The 13,223-nt window shown below is 34.8% G+C and overlaps 1 protein-coding gene across 5 annotated transcripts in view; it reads left to right on the plus strand.

Annotated features, from left to right (window-relative positions):
* The first annotated feature begins 7,787 nt into the window (after nucleotides 1–7,787).
* LOC127843650 (uncharacterized) overlaps nucleotides 7,788–13,223 on the plus strand; it is a 123,482-nt gene continuing 118,046 nt past the window's right edge. For all 5 annotated transcript variants that reach the window (XR_008032263.1, XR_008032264.1, XR_008032265.1 and 2 more), the window contains exons 1-2: nucleotides 7,788–8,041; nucleotides 8,219–8,639. The gene's annotated coding sequence lies outside the window, so the exon portion shown is untranslated. The remainder of the gene's footprint in view (nucleotides 8,042–8,218; nucleotides 8,640–13,223) is intronic.

A 13,223-nucleotide genomic window follows, 5' to 3' on the forward strand; every position in this document is an offset into this window, starting at 1 on the left:
CATACCAAACATAAAAGTTCAGGGCGTGGCCTCCTAAGATGAGACTTCTTTTAAATATTTTTCTTAAGAGCTAACGATTTTTGGCCTGGGGCGTAGCCCCAATGCCATAGTAATGATACAAATTTCTGAGCCTATCCGAATTGGCTGGCTGCCCAAAACCAAATTCCCAAAACTCCGATTTACCCCTTAATTCATGCACAATAAAATAAGTTCTTCGCAGATCTCAATAATCCGCCTTGTAAATACAGAACATCTTTATACAACATGACCGTGTCATAAAAATTGTAAAAAAATAATATTGAAGCAAAATTGCTTAGCATTGGCTATGGGTCTAGGCCGAAAAGATACGAGTGTCTTTGGAGACAGTAAGAAGATTTTTTTCTTACCATTTTTTGAAGACAAAATATTTGGTATTTATAAACATATTTTAAAATATTGTTATTTAATTTTGCGGTACTCATTCAAGAAAACAGAAAATGAAAAAAAAAGAAATATTCACGATAATTCTCGGAAATATACGAAGTTACCGGATATGGTATTTCACTGCGCAGATCGAGCGCGCAAATCGAGCGCGAAAAGTTATACGTGAGACAACGTACACATGCTGTACACCGTTGTTTATCAGGGTAAAGGCCCAGTCTCACTATGATGCCGGCTCTACCGGTACAAACCGGGACTCCACCGGGGACGACCGGGATGAACCGGGGAAAACCGGGGCTCCACCGGGAAAGTATTAAAATGTTTAATACCTCCGGGATGAACCTGGAGTCACCGGGAAAGACCGGCAACGACCGGTGCGGCACCGGTAACAACCGGGACGGCACCGGGAACAACCGGGACGGCGGTGTAACGGTATATCGGACATCTGCCGGGACGTTGCCGGCTTTCACCGGGGCTCAACCGGGGCACTAGCGCCGACAACCGGGGCTATGCCGGGACGCTGCGGCTTTCACCGGGGCTCAACTGAGGCACTACCGGCGACAAACGGGGCTCTGCCGGGGCTTCACCGGGATAAACCGTAGCCAGTCCGGGTTGACCGGGACTCTGCCGGGCTGTTGACCGTCTTCAACCGGGGCGACACCGGGAAATCGTGTGACCGCGTTTAAAAATTTATACGAATCATCCCGGTTCTCGCCGGTCGACCGGCGTTAGCAAACCGGGATGGACCGGGGCTCTACCGGCAATAGTGAGACTTGGGCTTAAGTGCATTTTCTCTTCACCGCCTATGTAGACGAACCTCTACCAGATCAGTAGAGTTGAACAAAACGTTATCGTTCCCTCAACCAGTATCGTGTAGTCCTTCACCGTCTATGTACACTGTAGAATATACACACATATTGTCTTTTCTTACAGTCTCTGAGCTTCTGCACTCAACCGCTAGGGTCAATCCGTTTGAATTCGGACAAAGGGAGAAATTCGGATAAAACATCCTTAATGTATTTTATGTCACACTAAATCTAGCCCCAGGCCTTCAGCGTATACAGCGCTTTGATTCATTATTGTTGATCAGCTATCAACATAAAGCAATTGAATTAGAATATATAACAAAAGGGATTTGCAGTTTACGTCACTTTATCGCCCTGTTTATTTAATACTTGATTCACTGCATTTAAAATTAACTGAATATAACGTAAACATATATTTTTATAATAAACAATATGATTGAATTACTACGAAGTCAGCAAATGTTTTTTTTCTGAACATTTTTTGAATCAATAAATGCCTGTGTATATTTGCATAAAATAACGTAACGTGTATGCATGCTTATCATGCTGGGAAATTATCTGGGTTTGAAACTCGTCCAATCCGGTTTTTATCCCATAATTATAGTGTATCGATCGTTTCAAGCTAAGGATGTTATCAGTGGTGCTTCGCTATGCCTATCATCCTGCATGGAAACTTGGTAGCTGGCTGTAAGGCAAAATCTGTGGGTGTTCAAGTGACTTGTTCATATACTTTCTTAATGTTGAACAGTGTCGTCAATTGTATTAACTTACACACCTGTACTATTAATGACAATGGATACATTACAATTGCTATAACACATGTATAAAGAAAAAAATGAGTGAGAAAACAGAGTGACACTTCAGCTGCACCAGCAGGAGAGATATCTTAGGACAGCCTGTGTTCCACACACAAAAGTGAATAAAACTCGAGTCAGGGTCTTGGAGCTTTATTTGCAAACCATTGTAAGCTTAACCGTTTTTATGGAACCCCAAACCTAACATTCATAAAACATTTTAAGTGAAAATAATATTAAATAAACGCATACCTTCCCAATTCAAATTAATTATAATTACTGGTAAAACTACTAGCATTACTAGTAAAACTAGTACTACCACTACTACTACTACTACTACTACTACTACTACTACTACTACTACTTCTACTGCTACTACTACTACTATTACTACTACTACTACTGCTACTACTACTGCTACTGCTACTGCTGCTGCTACTGCTTCTGCTAGTGCTTCTGCTACTGCTACCGTTACCGCCGCAGCCGCAGCCACCACCATCACTACCACAACCACAACTACCACTACCACTACCACTACCACTATCACTACCACTACTACCACTACTACTACCACCACTACTTTTACTTCATTATCATACTAGGAGGAAGAGTAGGGAAACAGGTGGTTAAAATGTTGGCGACATTTTGATGGTTATATACGGTGTTGTTTTTACAAAGAGTTAAATAATTTATTTCCTTTTATCTCAAATCACAAGCATTTCCAAGTGCGGCTTTGGAAAATCCAATAAAAAAAACTTGCATTTTGGATTCATAGCGCTTAAAGAGAGTGTTTACGATTTCTTTATCGTAAAAATAAATAATCAAAACAGATAAAAAAAAATTGAATAAACATTCAAAACATATATTTCCAGAAATGAATGATTCATTTATGTTCGTAGACTATTAAGAAACCCCCATTAGTATGTGCAGGTTTATTCAACCGGCACATATACACAATTTATGGTTCTACAACAAACGGTTTGTGCATAGATAGGTCGTTTATAATGACTTTAAAAAAATGTGAAAGCGTGTACTGCTACATCTTCTTTATGTGTCTAGATACATCCGGGTAAGGTAATGCGCTTAAAACCCTCTGTACGAATGTTAAAAATTATTCACAATTTGATATTTATTTTTAAAACAGATTAATCGTAAAATCCTTTTTAACGATAACGTAATGATGAGCACATTGACAAAATCAATTTACAGCTATTCTTTCGTGATCAACTTTCGTGTTTACAACTAAAATATGCAAATGCTTTGTTCTTTATTGCGTTATTTTTTTAGCAAGATATGTGTATTAACAATACATGCGCCCATATTTATATGTACGTTTGCATGTAGTACATGTACTTCACTGCACAAACGGAGAAAAGGGCACATTCGTCTATATTTGAGCCGCGCTCTGAAAAATAAGGGTTAATGCATGTGCGTACAGTGTCATCCCAGAATAGCCTGTGCAGTCCGCATCGGCACAAGATGTCGTCCCTGACGACACCTTCCGCCTAGACTGTAGTTTTGTTTAGAGCGACTTAACCATTTAAACGGCATTAAAGCAGAAAGTGTCGTCCCTGATTAGCATGTGCGGCTTACACAGGCTAATCTGAGATGACACTTTATGCACATGCATTAAGCCCAGTTTTCCCGATAAAGCGCAAATGGTGACCGGCCCTCGAGTGCACATGCAGAATCATGCATATATAGGACATAAAGTCATAACTATACACAATCAAGAAATATATTGGTCTAAATTAAAATATTGAAATGCATATGGATTAGAATAAGTGAAATGTGACATTGACGCAATACAAAATACCCACTTTTACTAAAAAAATCAGATTAAATACTGGGCCCGTATGGAATAACCTTTTCTTAGACTTAAGAATAAACAATAGATAAAGATCAAAGAAAAATACGTTCAGCGTTTAAATATTTGCAGCCTAAACATATTTCTCTTATATCTAAAATATATTGTTATTAAAGAAAAAAAAGTGTGATAAGAGGTGTACAATTACATTTAATTATGAACTGATTTACGTTATCAGAATAAACGATTTTCAAGTATATATAATTTTTTATATATTTTTTTTAAATTAAAGTCGAAGAATTGGTTGGTGATAACCGTCCCTGATCATGCCCAAAATACAGAGGCGATAGTGTTTCTATACGCCCGAGGTTTAAGAATTAAAACGAGTCTCGCTCTCGGAACACGAGGTTAAATGCATATGCGTAACGTGTCGTCCCAGACTAGCGTGTGCAGTTCCCAGGCTGATCAGGGACGACAGCTTCCGCCTATGATGCGATTTCCGTTAAACGAAAAGATACAATACAAGCGGAAAGTGTCGTCCCTGATACGCATGTATGGACTGCACGGGCTAGACTGGAACGACACTTTACGCACATACATTAAGTCCGGTTTTCTCAGACCGAGGCTCAAATAATTTCAAACAACTAATTGCGATGATATTTAGATCTAATTGAACATAATTAAAATAAAGGCCAGACTAAAGCAAAACAACGAGAACGTCAATACATTGAACATTAAACTTAATTCATCAACACAAGGAATGTCGCCACGGAATTTAAAGACAACCACGTGTAAACGTGCATTCAGATATCCTTGTATTACAATTGTGTATATAAAATCTTTCTTTATGAACATACTTTGTAAAAAGGATCTAAAGAATTTAAAGGATTCTATTCAAGTTCTATGTATAATAATTTTTTATAAAAAAACCACATCGAATTTCGGGACAAAATAGAATGATGAAACTGATCATTGGATAATACTACTACTACTACTACTACTACTACTACTACTACTACTAATAATAATAATAATAATAATAATAATACTAATAATAATAAAATCTTTATTTAAAGAAGATAGATTTGTTAAGAAATACATCAGATGAAATTACATAATATGCAATTTATATAATACATTTCTTATTTTCAACAAGGTCTTCTAACAATATACAATTTACAACAAATACATCATATTTCATCTTGAGCAATAAGAACAAAACATAAAGAATCATATATATTATAATTAATTAATGATATATATTATGATTAAAAACAAATGACAGACATAAAACTACAATAACCATTTATGCAAGAACAGTATTCAAACATTAAACTAATGTTATTTACTTAAACAACATGAAGCATGTTCAGTTTATTTCATAAAGTGTGGAAGAAAGATAAGATTTTAATTTTTTCTTAAATGTAATTAAATTGTTTGTTTGACGTATAGATTGGGGTAACGATTTCCAAAATTTTTTTGCTAGGAAATTCAAACGATTGTTTGAAATAGTTTGTTTTGGGTATTCGCACTAGCTTTAAATCCCCCTTTTCGCAAGATCGCAAGTTATAGTGATTATTTTGTGAAGGTGTCAAAAGGTCACGTATGTATGTTGGGGTTTGATTGTGAAATACTTTAAATACAATAACTGACGTGAAATAGTGATTACGCTGTTCGAAAGTCAACCATTTTAGATCTTTAAACAATGTTTTTGAATTAGTGTTGTACTTTTTATTTAAAATATGTGCACCACAACGTTTTGTATTTTGACTATTCTATTAATTTCCGTTTTGGCCGCTGAACTCCAGGTAACGCATGCGTAGTCGGATATAGGTGAGATATAACCATCATAGAAGAGCTTACGCATTTCAAGGGTTAAATATGGTTTTATTTTTTTGCAAAAGAAACATTCGTGATGACATTTTTGAACAAACGCTGTTAATGTGTAGTATCCAAGATAGAGTATTGTTAATATAAAGGCCAAGAAGTTTTTGACAATTTACTGTTTTGATCACCGTATCTAAAATTTTAAGTTTAAGATTTGTTAAGCTTTGAGCTTTCCGTTTCGACCCTAATACCATACAAGTAGTTTTTAGTGAATTAATAATCATGTTATTAGTTTGGCACCAATCATTTACAATTGAAAGATTTGTTTGTAGCTTATTTTGAAGTGTTTGAATATTTGTTCCCACAGTGTGCAATGTTGTATCATCAGCATACATTGCAGAATCACATGTAAGATCTAGCGAAAGATCATTAACGTAAATAAGAAATAGAAGAGGTCCTAAAATAGATCCTTGGGGAACACCAGCAATGATGCTTTTACAAGTAGAGGTAGTGTTTTCTGCTTTGATATACTGAAATCGATTGCGGAGATATGAAGAAATTAGGTCGCATGACCTATCATTAAAATGATAAAGTTTTAATATGTATAAAAGAACCCTATGGTCCACAAGATCAAATGCTTTTTTAAAATCCAAGAAAATTGTACCTACCAGGTTTCCATTATCAATTTGTTTAAGCCATGAATCAACTATATTAATCAATGCTGTTTGACAAGAATGATATTTGCGAAAACCCGACTGAGTTTTGTTTAATAGACCTGTAGATTCTAGATATATATGCAATTGTTTAGCTATATGCATTTCAAATATTTTAGATATAGTAGGTAAAAGTGATATTGGTCTATAATTATTGGGATCTTCTACCGATCCACCCTTGTATAAAGGTATTACGTTTGCAATTTTAAGCATGTCGGGAAAGGTTCCATGTGATATACAGTTATTTATAAGAGCAGTGATTGGTTGTATAATGAATTCTTTGCAAAGTTTAATAATGCTGTGCCCTATACCATCAGCCCCAGCAGATTTGTTTGAATGAAGTTGATTAATTAAAGTACTAACTTCTGATGTAGTAATAAACTGAACAGAGAAATGCTTAGATTCTAGCTTAGCATCTAGATATGTTTTCAGTTAGTGGAAATCGTGTTCAGCAAATTCAGTCTTTTTAATAAGTTTCGAGATGTCAACAAAGTGGTCATTAAGTGCATTAGCTACATTTGTTTTACCAGATATTATCTGATCATCCTTCATTATTACATTTGGCAAAATAGAGGATTCTGTGTGTTTATTTGATGCTAATTTAATAGTTTCTAGAGCGATTTTGCACTTGTTTTGTACCGCATTCGAAAAATATTCTTGTTTAGCCATTTTGATTGCACTGTTACATTTATTACGCCACAACTTATATTGTGGCCAATAAGATTCACGTTTATATTTATCCCTTAAAGACCTGGCTTGTTTTACGTTTTCGTTGTACCAACCAGGTTGTTGTAATCTTTTCACTTTTTTACATTTGATAGGGACATTCTTATTAAGGACTGAATTTAATATGTTATAAAATACTTCAAATGCCTCATAAGTACCCTCCATATAAAATTAGCATTTGCTAAGTCATTTTGAAAATTAATTTCATTAAATCTGTTAAAACATCTGTACTTAATAATTTTATGATCATATGTTTTAACAATTTTACCTTTGACGCTTAATGTAAAAACTACTGGGTAATGGTCACTTATGCCTATTTTTGGTATGATTACCTCAGAAATGTTGTTATATTTTGAATACAAATGGTCTTATATTGATGATGAACGTTCAGTAACCCTAGTTGGAAAAGACACGTGTTGTTTTAAATTAAAATCAGTGATAAGTTTTTCCATTTCTTATTGTTAAATATGTAATAATTATAAATAATTGCCATAACAAATGTTTAAGCACCTAACTTTATTTCGACACTGATAAAAAACTGTCTTGTTGTAATGATAAAAAAAAGCATTAAACACATTGTCCAACTACAATGGTAGATGTTTCGCTTATGTTACTATGACGTCATGGCGTCATATACAGTAATGACGTTAAAAGAAAGCGCAGTTTAATGACGTTAACGTCAAGGAAACGCCGATCAGTCGAAACGCAGAATTGAACAAGGAAGACGAAAAACACAAGATATGGAAGATTTGTTTGAGCCGAGTATCAGAATCGAACAGTTTAGGGATCTGCAAGCAAAATATGCTCAGGAGGCGAGAGAAAAAGTATATAGCGAGATAAAAATAGAGAGAAATCGAGGAATAAGTTTTGATGGTTATGTTGCCGGTTTTGGTTTGAATAATTACTACACTTTGTGCAGATCGGAATTGGAGCAGTATTTGAGAACAGGTATCATTATTTTCATCTTGCATGTTAGCAGTTATAGTTATTGTTTAGATTTTTCACAGAATATATACTTACAGTCGTTTTAAATGAAAGTATTTGTTATTTTTATTATAATCATTGACAGTTAAAATAAAACTTGATTTTTCTGAAGTCTGTTAAAGTGTGTTTATATGTTTACAGGTAAAGAATATACAGCGCGTACAAAATTTGACCACCTGTTGCCTTATACTGGGTTAAAAATCTACCCAGTGTTTGACGACATAACCAGACATAGCATCGGCCACATAACGCCACAATCGCCGTCGCCGGTCATCACAAGTAACGAGAAACCAACTCTCAGCTTTGAAGCCCTGTTGCTAGGAGACTATCCGCATGTCACCATTGAAGATCTTATAAGAGCTCCATTTGAGAGTACATCTGCTCCGGGCCCGGAACTGGAAACACTCGAGTATTGGAAAACGGTTCTGGTCTGACCGGATATCTCGTCGACAACGACAAAGAGAATACCATAAATTCTCTCGAACCAATCGCCTCAGTTGTGGACCAATCGTCTGCAGCGGTCGACCAGAAAGGAACAAGCTGCGGGAATATCATTGAAAAGGTAGGTTCTGGTTGAATTGCAGGCACAATTATTATTAAGATAGCTAATAAAAATGCTTGGAGGAATTACATGCTGAAACAATTGCGATTTTGAAATCCGTGTATGATGGCTATCTCCTGTGTAATGTTGAGTTAAATTAATTCACGGCTCTTCGATGAAATTATATTTTAAGAAATACAGAACAGAATATTTATTTTGACTTAAGCACAACAAGCTTATTGTCATATACAATTGCATGATAACTTTACAGACATGCGTGCTGAATAAAATAAATTCCAATGTTCAACTTACATACATCAATTAATAAATCACTTATCACTGGAGAGTGAGAGTGTTCTAAATTACAAGTTATAATGTGACATGGAATACATATATAGGTATCAATACATTTGATACATCCATGGTTAACAAACAACATGTAACAAAAATAGTACACTCAATTGTTAGTATAAGTTATAGTTCTTCTTAACATATCATGTGATAATAAACAAATTGTTATCTCTTTTTTTGAAACATGTTATACAATAGATGGCTAATTTTCTAAGTGTCGTTTTCTTACTTCTATTTAATATTTAATAAATTTGAACATACTAGGTCGCTTGTAATAGAATTTTGGAATATATTTGATTGTTTCTTCTAGGTATTGCGGACATATTAGTATGAAATGGTACTCATCTTCGATATCGTTACAGTTACACATGGGGCATATTCTTTCGTTCCGGTCAATATTATGATGTCTGCCTGTTTCAATTAACAAGTTATGGGATGAGAGACGAATTTTGCAATAATCCTTTTATGTTTTTTGTTTTCAATTATATCTAAATAAGGTGACTTTTCGAATGTTGGTTTTAATTCTTTATACATATTTAACGATGTTGAAGAATCAATGTTAGTCCTCCATTCTCGCAATCCTATTTTTAATAAAGGGATGAATTTGTCGATATTAATAGATTCAAGGAATAACCATACATCTCCAAATCCTGAGTGGTTAAGTATATCGCGAGCTTTTGATGACCAATGATTAAAGGGAAACGACCAACTTCCGCATACAATGACAATGAATTAGTTGACATTTTTACATTTAATAATTTTTTACAAAATTTCCTGTGAACACGTTCAATATTATTGGCAGTTATAAACCCCCATACTTCACAATTATAATTCAAAATTGACACAAACTATGAATCTAATAACTTGAACATGATATTTATTGGGACTTCCATCTCTTTTGTTTTAGAGAACAATCTATTCATTGCTCTTGTCGCTTTACCATACAAGGTGTTTGCGGCTGGTATGTATGATCCGCCACTAGATAGGAAGATACCTAAATAGTTAAAGTTAACTGACTATTTCAATTTCATTGCCTTTGAATGTCCATTTATAATTTTTTGTTCAAGACACCACCCTTTCGAAAAACCATTATCATTGTTTTATCAATATTGACAGTTAAGTTCCACTTATTACAATATATTTCTAGGTTGACTTATGATTCCTAAAAGCATTCTTTGGTTTCGGAGACAATAACTGCATCTTCCGCAAATAGGAGTAGATAAACCGATAATTGATCAAATGTTATACCAGCGTTTAATCCGTTTTGAAGACTGAATTCTATATCATTTACCAAAAGTGAGAACATGATCGGCGATGTTATTTCTCCTTGCAAAAGGCCAACGTTGCTACTAAATAAGTCAGAAAAAAAGGAACTCATGTGTTTAACTTGTAGTTTCACCTCATTGTACATCGAACGAATAATAGGTATTAACTTGCCATCAACTCCTGATCGAATCATTTTATACCAGAGCTGCCCCCTATTTATGACGTCGTATGCTTACCGGTAATCGATGTAATAACAGAAGAGTTGATTTTTATTCTGTAGCTGTTTCTCGATTAAAGCATTGAGGATAAAATTGCGTCTGCTGTGCTACAATTCGGTTCAAAACCAAATTGTGCATCCGTTATGATATCATATGATTCTGCCCAAGATTTTAAACGTCCATTTATTATTCCCGTAAAATGTTTAGCAAAGCAGCTTAGCTTATCAGCGTGATGCCCCTGTAATTGTTAGGGTCGGAAGCATCTTCGCGTTTATAAATTAGTAGAATCACTCCGGACGACCAACTTTTTTGGAATATGTTTTTTAGTATCTAAAATGTAGTTAAATAATATTTCTAAAGGCCTGGTTATAAAATCGATTGTTTCTTTGAAATATTCCTAAATAATATGGTCATGTGAGGCCGTTTTATTATAATGAAGACGCTTGATCCCTTTTTTAATTTCTTCTAATGAAAAAGGTTTATCAAGTTCCTGAAAGGAGCTGGTCTTATTTTCAATACGATCGAATACTTGTACGAATTCGTCATATTCATTACTGTTAACATTTACATCAGTGTCAGATGATAAAGTGCTAAAGTATTCGTAAACTTCATGAAGCGAGACATTTTCCGCGTTTGTACATGGTGATTTCTGATTAAATAATTTCCTAAATTCGCATGGCGCTTTACGACTTTAGTCATTCAGTTGTCTGCCTTGTGCACGTTTATACCTTGATTTTGTTTGTCTACACAAATACTTATAATCTTTCTTAGAAGCAAGCATTGTAGCCCTCGAATTTTCATTTTTATGTAAATTATATTCATAAACTCTTCGTAAATATTCCGCCCGATTTTGTTTGCATACATCATTTAAGAAATATACATATACTGCCATATAGATTAAATCGAGTAAAAAGTCATCGAACGGTATTTGATTAGAAAGAATATAGAGTTGTAACAATTTTTCTCCCTTTACAAACGACTTTTAAGGAGAGTCATTGGAATCAATCTTTCGTAAGGTCGGTTTGTCGGTCAGTCTCCACAAAATGTTTGAATAGAGAACTAATCTATACTTCTCAAGTGATTGATTGGTATCTTTTAACAGTTCATCACCATGCAGTGGAGATGTTTAAACAAAACTTTACCATGCAGTGATCAACTTATACCACAGTTATGCGCCCATTAACATACCAATGAACAAATCAAGTATGTATTTTACAACGCGCCTTGGGAATCTTATTGTTTTAAAAACTGTTAATGAGAAAATACATGATTTATGAATTAGCTTTAAGTAATAATTTTTACTTAAATCGCATATATCATAGTGGAATTATATAATAGTATATGCTGATCATGTTGCAAGTTTCCGATGTAAACGAGTACGCCTTATTTGGCCTGATACTTGCCACGGGAGACAAATCTGTGTAAACGGCGAAGGTCAGCAAGAAGCCAAGTGTGGCGGCCAGGATGGGCAACTGGCTGAGACGTTTGTTTTCATGCACTAAGAAGCCTGAGTGCGTGGACTGATGTCATTAATGTTAAATAAAGCAATTTTGTATGGCTGAAAGTGACACACAAGTTTTCGAGTAAAATAAATTACATGTTAGAACACACTACGCATGTCGTTGTCTCTATTGCTTGTTTATTATCAAACACTTCTTTAAACCTTTAGTATGTTTGCCACTGTCAGAATACTCTAATCTGTCCATTTTGATAAAATGATTTACTCGTTCGAACAAACGCGGCGATGTTCGTTCTAGTTTACGTTCGACAAACCAAGAGATAGTTACTTTCCACCTGAAAACTCCAAATTATTTCGGCTGAATTAATAACCGCCGAAAGGAAATGCAGTTTTCGCTTTTATTGCGTGTATATGAAGAAGAAAAGCACCACTTATTTAATTTAAGCACCAATATTCATTTCATTTGATATAAAATGTAAGGCATTGTTTTCATTCTTAGTTTATTTTATGTGTAATTGTGACATTAGAGGTACACCATGATCATGAAATACGTCAAACGTCATACCAATTTAAGCTAACAGCTTTGTGAGGTCATTGCGATTTGATGGAATACATATGAGCCGTGCTCTGTGGAAAAGGGGTTTAATGCATGTGCGTAAAGTGTGCAGTCCGCACAGACTTATCAGGACAACACTTACCTTCTTAACTTATTTTTTTGCTACGAAGAGACTTTCCTGAAACGAAAACTATCATTACACGGAAAGTGTGGTCCCTGAATAATCAATCGCATCGAGACAAATTATGTTGTAAGACAGATGTAAACAGTTGAACAAACAGTAAAAACAGATGTGAAATCAGGAATAAGGTGAAATATGAAGTACTTTGATTACACAGAGTCTATGAGTAAAAAGTCGTCCCATATTAGCCTGTTAAATCCTGAGGAAAGTGTCGTCCCTGATTGCACACACAATGTCACTTTATGAAATATAACCACACTTAGTTAAAAATTCAAAAAGGGCAGACTTCAGGGGCAGTGTAATATTGTTTGTTCATTCTTAGCATAACGCGATCTCTAGTGAACGTAATTTCAATTGTACACCACGTGAATTAAATATTCAATAATCATGGCATTAAAGCTGATATAGAAACTTTGATACGTCAGCTTTACCGGCAGGACAAAATTCCTATTATAGCACGAGGTAAAAAAAAACACACACACATAAATAAAACTGGAGGTCTATTTGCAACCTTTATATACCACTCTTGTCAAAATTATAGACGAAAAGCATAACACACGCTCGATAATGTCGT

Source organism: Dreissena polymorpha, chromosome 9, assembly GCF_020536995.1.
Source record: "Dreissena polymorpha isolate Duluth1 chromosome 9, UMN_Dpol_1.0, whole genome shotgun sequence".
Taxonomy (NCBI): Eukaryota; Metazoa; Mollusca; class Bivalvia; order Myida; family Dreissenidae; genus Dreissena; species Dreissena polymorpha.